Source organism: Anastrepha obliqua, chromosome 1, assembly GCF_027943255.1.
Source record: "Anastrepha obliqua isolate idAnaObli1 chromosome 1, idAnaObli1_1.0, whole genome shotgun sequence".
Lineage (NCBI taxonomy): Eukaryota > Metazoa > Arthropoda > Insecta > Diptera > Tephritidae > Anastrepha > Anastrepha obliqua.
This window is the reverse complement of record NC_072892.1, coordinates 98,670,490-98,678,727: the sequence shown is the minus strand read 5'-3', so window position 1 is coordinate 98,678,727 and position 8,238 is coordinate 98,670,490.

Below are 8,238 nucleotides of genomic sequence, written 5' to 3'. Positions count from 1 at the left end.
GCAGGGCCGCGGAGAGAGTATTCGTGCCCCGGGGGAAACTTGAGATGCGGGCCCCTTCAAATTATGTCTAATTCATATAATTCGAATTACTCTCGAGTCCGGGCCCCTCTGAAAACTCCGGGCCCGGGGGAAAAAGTACCCGGGCTATACACTCAAATAATTTAGAAACTGCAGTTAGCTTGGAAGTCGGCCTAAATTTTTCAATATTATATTAATTTTATTGCCGCATTTAAGGATAGACGCAATAAAAGTCAATTTCCTTCCAGTCACCAAGGAAGATTTCAGGAGAAAGTGACATACTGAAAATGTGCTTTAAAGGCCTAATTCCGACAACCTTTCATTAGAATAACGAATAGGTCATAATCATCGGTATTGTTGAATGGCTTAAGCTGTTTTATACCAGCAATGATCTTCTTGTCACTCAAATTTTATGTACATTGAAAGAAAAAAAATTAGCAAAAAGATTGACTGCATCAGAGATGGAATTAGTTGAGACCCCTTTAAGACGAACCTGCGTCTAGGTGTATTTGAGCAGTTTTTCTTACATTTTATGTAACTCCAAAAGGACTTGGGATTACATTTAATATTGCTCTCTAGATTACGAATATAATTTCGGTACAAAGATTTATTGTTTGTTGTGTTTACCTCTGTAAAACGCTTCAGCATCATTAGAATGATCTTGTTCTTTATAGAACTTATTCTTGAAGCTCCTTAATATTTTGAGTTATTTACAGAACCACTGCCGCTTCGAAGGTTTAGTACTTAATATTGTGATGTGACTCACACAATAACAACATTCAACACAATTACAACGCGAGTAATTAAAGGCAATTGTTGGACTACTACTTTGGAATTCAAAAGCCATTACCATTACAATTACCATTACCATTCCACCAATGGTCCCTGGTATAGACTACGGTTTCAAAAAGTCATACTATATGTCATACATCAACAATTCCAAATTCTCTTAGATACAGTCGGGTGCAATTTAAATAAGATGGATTGATTTGAAGGCCAAGTAGACACCTCTTCATTTATATATTATAGTTAGAACTTGGTCTAGAGTCACTTTTTGAGCTATTGTACTCTGATATAGGAAGTGTACACATTTGGCAAAGAAATTGGAATTTGCCAATAAAATGGAACCGGTTCAGTTGTTCATTGATACGTGCTTATTGTATTTATTCTTCTAACGTACATACAAAAGACCTTTCATAGACCGACTAGAGAACTGCCGTCGAATTCTTCTTCAATACAATAATCGTCTCAAAACTTTTACACGAAGTGATTATTTTAGTCCTGAGAACCGAAAGAATTCACACGGTTCAAGTCAGATGAAAACTGAACTTGTGGAATAGTATGTATTTTTGCAATGTTTAGACTCTTGTAACTCCTAACTCATAGTTTGGTCCGACGGGAGGCATTTGAAGTAGACTACATGACGACATTACAAAAGACACCTTCAAAATTGTAATTTTGGATAGACTTTATCTTAAGTTTTTTTTTTTGGTTTTTGGTCATCTGCGAAGCGTCAATTCGATTATTATTGTAATAGTTCGATTTAATGTCGCACCCCTGTCCCGTCCCCATTAAGGCTATCTTCAATTAGATTTCATTCCAAAAAACCATTTCAATAGCATTTCATTGTAAAAAATTCAGCACTCTCGTGACATATCGCTCTCAACTCTTTTCATATCAAAAACGTTATGCGGAACACTCTGCACTGATCCGCATCAATATCCGTTGCTATTTCACGGATGCTCTGACAACAAGCTTCGAGTAAAATGTTTCAACTTTCTTGATTTCAAACATAGAGGTGTATGGAAGAGGTAATATTCTTGATGTATCGTCCATGCGTCCTTGTACAACCTCTTAAAAATGTATTGATTTGAAATTCATAATTTTTATTTCGTTGGATATTTGCACGCATTATGTGCCGCATTATTTTAATACCTTTTGCAAAAACGGTGAATGAATACTCATTAATTAAATTCGTCTAATCTAAAAACGTACCTTCCAATTAACTGATTAGCTGCAGATAAATATATAACTATCGTTGCAAAAACATTTTTCATTGATTAAGAAATCCAAATCATGATTTATTTTCTTTTTTGTATAATTGTCCTCAGTTGATTCGCCGGCAGCTTTGCCCAATAAAACATACCAATTCAAATGTGTTTTTTTGTTGCACTTAACTTATTTAGTAAATGATTGATTTATCCTAAAAATGAGAAATGATCGCGGAACGTTATTTGCTTTCACTTGATAGCTTGATAGCTTGATGATTTGATTTTGATTTTTTTACAAAGCAATTTCTAGCAAAAGCAATGGCCAAGTTTGATTGTAAAGATTATTACGAGTATTATAAAATTATTGGACAACGCTTAAGTGTGAACAAAGAAAATGCTTAGAAAGTAATTTTGATAATATAAACTCGTTTGCAATAACTACAAGACAAAAAGTAAATCAATTGTTATAGACTTTGATCATTTACTAGGCCAAGAAATGTTATATTCTTGTTATGTTCCCGGTGTAGGTATGTATGGATGTGTATGCTATGCACAAATATGCCATTTGTATTTAAAGTGGAGAATGTTTTATGCCACTTAAGTGGTTTCGACCGGATTTCTTACTTTCACTAGAATTTGCTTTATTATTTTTAATTTTAATTCTCTCTAATGACGGTTCCTATAGAAGAGTGGGGTTGAGCATGACTACTTATCGGTGGGAGCAGGGTTCGAAGCCCAGTGTAAGCATGAAGAACAAAGTGTTAAAAGGTTAATAAATTGCACAATTAATTGTGCAATGTGAGCATTTTCATTTTATCCTTAAAGTGCGTTATGAGTTTTCTAAGTCTATTTTCGCCTGGCGTAGCCCCCTATAATTGAACGAGGACGCAGGCTCTCTTCCCAGAGTATTCACTATTTCGTTCCCGGTTATACCCCTGTTCTGGGACCCAAATAAGTCGGATGGGGCTGTGCATTCCAAACAAATTCAGTTTCTTTATACACTCAACGACACAACGGCCAGTGAGGACTTAACCTCACAGGATGACAGTGCCTTGAATGCTGCCTGACTGTCGCTCAGAATGACAATTCGCTCATTTCGAAGATTCCTGTATAATTTTATCTGCACATAGACAGATGGAAGATACTTGGAAATCTATCAATCGACACAGAACGGGCCTTATATTCCTGCGCCAATGCATTCTGGTGCCTTCAAGCCATTTGAGCACAAGTTCAGGGAACGCTCCTGGAGTTGCCACTGGGCAAGCCGGAGCTGCAGACTCAGCAATTCCATGTTCTTAGATGAATAACTATGTGAAGCGGTGTCCGCTCGAGCAACACCTCCATCACAGCTGTGGAGCAGGTTCCCATCGGCCCCGTCATGTGCACGCATACTAAACGCTGAAGCTTAGTTAGTGCTGCCTGCACTGTGGAGAGAGCAGTTCTCTATACCTAAACAACTGTTCCTTATGTTATTATTGGCCTAATTATCATGATGTACATCCAGCTCAGAATTCTCGGGTTATAGGGAAGGGCCCTTGATGCTTTGAACAAGGATGCATCAGCATGCGTCTTCTAGTTAAGCTTGGCATCCAAGACAAGGCCAACATACTTAACTTCGCTGACCAAACTCACAGCAAACCCATCCATGCTGATCTCCCTCATTCCTGGTAAAACTCTTTTCCTGAGGGAAGGAATGATGCCTGTTCTGGACGAGCGTATATCCAAACCATATATTGGTCAGAATTTGAGCTCTTTGAATTATATCGGAAAGAGTGTTCTCAAACTTCTCCTTGCTATAATTACAACGTTGTTTGTCAGAAAGTGAAGCAGGTCGTCAACAAACAGATGAGCTTGCGTGAGAGGTAAGACTTACGAAATTGGTATTTTTTTGTTTTTGACATGGTTTCCGATATGTTTTCGTACACAATTCTGGGATACAAAAGTGATGAGCTAAGCTCATAAAAATGCTTACTTGGGGGTTTTCAGGGTTGCTAATTATAAATCTAATTTGAATTTTTTCGAAATTCATGAGGGATTTTACCAGCGACTTCAAAATTCTCAGATTGCTCAGTTTGATGACTTTAGCTTATCTTTTTGATTTCGCCTACGCTATATTTAACTTGCTATAATGAATTTCTAATGACACCAGAAGTATAGTTTTTCTGAGCTTAGCTCAATTGCAGTTTAATAATTTGAATTCGATCGTAATAACTGAACCTTAAAGGGTTAACCCTATTTTGTTCAAAACAATTTATTTCTTTTTTGGAACTTGTGACGATTATAGTGAAAACTTTAAGCTTTAATTTGAGTATAGATTGAAGACTCTAGCCCATCAGGTTTTTGAGAAAAGTAGATGTGAAGACACCAAAAAATAAATACGTTTTTATAGGTTTTAACCACCTTCTTCTTCTTAATAGCGATAACTGCTTACACGATTTTGACCGAGTTTAACAAAGAACGGCAGTCGTGAAGCCAAGTCTTACTCCGCCTGATCTTTCCAACGCAGAGGAGGCCTTCCTCTTTCTCTACCACCAGTTGGTACCGCATCGAATACTTTCAGAGCCGAAGCGTTTGCATCGATTCGGACGACATGACCCAGCCTACTTAGACGCTGGATCTTTATTTGCTTAATCTCTGAAATTAGAGAATAATCTACTTACTCAGATTATTTCCGACAATAATAGATATGCTGTAATTAATTTGTATTTTAGCCAAAGATTATTGTTATGTATAATTTTAATTCGCACTGTGCTTTACTAAGATCAGGAACATTTAGCTCAGAACTTCTACCAGCAGTTTATTTTGCTAAGTGAAAATGCATATTGTTTAAATACCCTGATTCCGCTATGGCAAAGAACTTTCTCTTAAGTATTCTTCTTGCGATCAACTCTCCGTGCATTCATGCGTATATTCGTATATACATACATATATAAGTATATACATATACAGTGCATGCAGGTGAACAGCGATGCATGATATACGACCATTTTAATGCTAACTTATGCAATTTAATTTTCTTTGTTTACTTTTAAGCTAATTTGGCGATGTGAAGAAAGTCCGATTATGGCATCGCTGTCCACAATAACGCGGTGCAATGGGAAAGAAATTATCATTATTCGCTTACTCATATACCGTTATTATATACTACTTTTGTCTGAGAAGAACCTTACTGAAATTTTTCGGTAAATATATTATATTTTTGAAGCATTTGAACACTCCATAGACCATAAAAACTTAAAATGTTTCAGTTTTTACAAATAAGTGTCAAAATGACCCATACTGGCATAAAATATTGCGTTAAAATGTTTTACATGCGCTATTAAATTTCTTAATATTCTCTTGAAGATAAATTTGACGGTAAAGGTAAATTTATGCGATTTTTATTTTAATAATTAATTTAGATCAACTTGAGGCCAAATGATAGTATTGCATTACGTCCAAACAATGTTAATGGAATATCTGACACCCATGGGATTAGTAATTTTTTTTGGATTGGTTCAGATAAATAATTTCTCAAATAATCGTCAAATTCTTCACCTTATTTTCGTGATAATACAATTTTTTTTTACTTGAATGCCTAGACCATGTACACCATGTACAACTTATCCTTCATAAAGAATTCTATGAGTTTAATAACTTTTATCCTGGTAATGCTTTTGTTTGTACATTGGGATTCCTTATTTACTGGAGTTGAAGTTGCCAATTGTTATGAGAGTTTTAAGCTTAGGATAAATGATATCTGTAAAAATAATATACCTGTGATAAGAAAGGCTAGTATATAGTAACTTGGCATACTAAGGAGCTGAGAAAATTAACACTAAACCTACCGGTATTTTATGTATTCCTATTCATACCAATGTGGGTCAAATGACCCGTCTTTAACGTATTATATATATTATTAAGATCACATATATTTCTCGGTAAAACAATTAGCAAGAGAAGAGTAAATCTTGAAAAATACATTCGGTGTATTTTTTAATAAAAGTCGTGAAGGCAAATGACGATTTAATAATGTTATTTCTAAGAACTTCTGACAAAAAGTTTAAAATGGGTCATTTGACCCGTCCATGGTAGGTTTAGTGTTAAAATTGTTTTTTTCAGGAATAAATATTTCAGAAAGTTTAAGTTATTACACTCCATCACTCATAAAGATAAATATTTGCAGTTTTCTAGGGAACTTAAATATTTGGATAGGAATTCAAAGTCAAATTATATTCTTAAGATCGAAATGGACATAAAATTAAATCTTAGTTCACTCTGGCGATATATTAAATCCAGGGAATGCTCAAGTATTCTATTATAAGGGGTTGGGGGTAGTCAGAGGCCTGAAAAATGATGATATTCAATAATTTTTTTTGCTAGTCAATTGCTTTATTTTACAAAAATAAAAACGTAGCATTAATACATCATATTTCGACTTGATTTAAGCAAAATTTCAAAAAACAAAATTAATAATTGTAAAAGTTATTGCTGTTTGTGTGGAGCCAGTTTCTCCAGAAGCCCCTGCGGTGATTAAGACCTTGGAGATTTATCTAGATAACATAAATCGGACAAAAGAAATTGGTTTTACTAGTAGATAATCTTGTGCCTGATCGAAGTTTTTTTTGTTTTTCAAAATTAACAATATGGCGGCCTCAGGAAATATTTTTCAGATTTTCGAGAAAAAAACCGACATTCAATTGTTTAAAAAATATCGAAAATAAAAAGAAAAAAATCCTTCGATCAGGCACGAGTTTTTTATGTTTTTCAAAAGCAGTATAAATTTTATTGAAATCTACAAAGCGGTTTTTAAGTTACAGTGATCACTAATTCAAAAAACTTAGTTTTGAGAAAAACGCATTTAAAGTTTTGCTATCGGTTGCCCGCAGCTGCTGCTAGCTACTTGCTCTCGAACGCTCCGGAGCGCCCGAGCGCCCTTAGTTAATTGTTAACTCGAGAAGTATTTGTCGGATTAACTTCAAATTTTCACATAATATTTTTAAGATATTATACTTTAAGAAAATTAAAAAAAAAATCGAATTTCTTGAAAATTCTGACTAGACGCAGTCAATCTTTTTGTCGATTTCTTCCGCTCAAATTTCCAAGTGGACTCGGAATTGTTAATGTGTGTCACTTGACCAACAACTCCTATGTTAGTATTAACCTTAATGGTTTCTGATGCTGATGATGGAGTTCGGCAACTGGAGACTTCAACAAAATCTTATGTAGATGGGCTAATTTCGTGTCTTTTCAAAAACTGTTTTCCAATAGCCTATCCACTTTAATTAATGTTCAACAAATCCCTTCAACGGAGACAGTTCATAGATGCCTGTAAAGTAATGATGAGATGAGTTAAAGGTATACTCGGTGATTGCAAGTACCGAGGACTCTACAAATCTTCAATCTGATTTCGATATCGTCGTTGCTTGGTGTAAAACAAATATGTTTAAATTTAAATAAGAAATAAATTTAGCTTCCTACCATAATGGTTCTACCAATCGAAGTGAAATTATTGATCTTGGTGTGATATTTGACTCTGAATTCTCTTTTCAAAGACTTTTAAGTTACACCATTGCAAAGTCATATTCTGTACTTGCTTTTATTCGAAATTTTAGTTCGGACTTTGTGCTGACGTCACTTAAAATAGTCGATTCTGTCAAATTCGTCAAAAAAGTGGCGCCACCTTTATACATCGAATATTTTTCCGAAAAAAAACAACTCTGACGATAGATAACGAAAGGGAAGGCTTCACGCTAAGCCGCTTGTGCGCACTGGAATTTGGTGCATGCGCACTTCTTCTATGCAAGCGCCAGCCCTTTTAATAAATAGCTACATACATCTCGTATATGTACCAATATGCATCTTTCGGCAGTTACCCAAACTCCATTTATCAAAGTCAAAATCTTTTTTATGCTTATTTTATATTACAAGTGTGACGTGCGTTAGTAACTGGTTTCAATGTTCCGCCGGCGTCTATTAAACAAATTGCCTTTGGAAATATGGTTGTTGCTAAATGGGAAGTAATTTAACTTTAATTATTGAGAAATGCCAAGAGAAATATTCTTTCTTGCATGTAATGCAGCAGCGAACAGAACAATAAGATTTTCAGTTCAAGGTCGAGTGTATTTGTTTAAAAATTACTATTGCCATGCATCTGTAAAAAACTTTAAAACAGAGTAATGGGGTTTGTGCATGCTTGAAATAAAAATAAATTCGAATAACTCTTTCTCACCTTCTAGACCAATTTGTA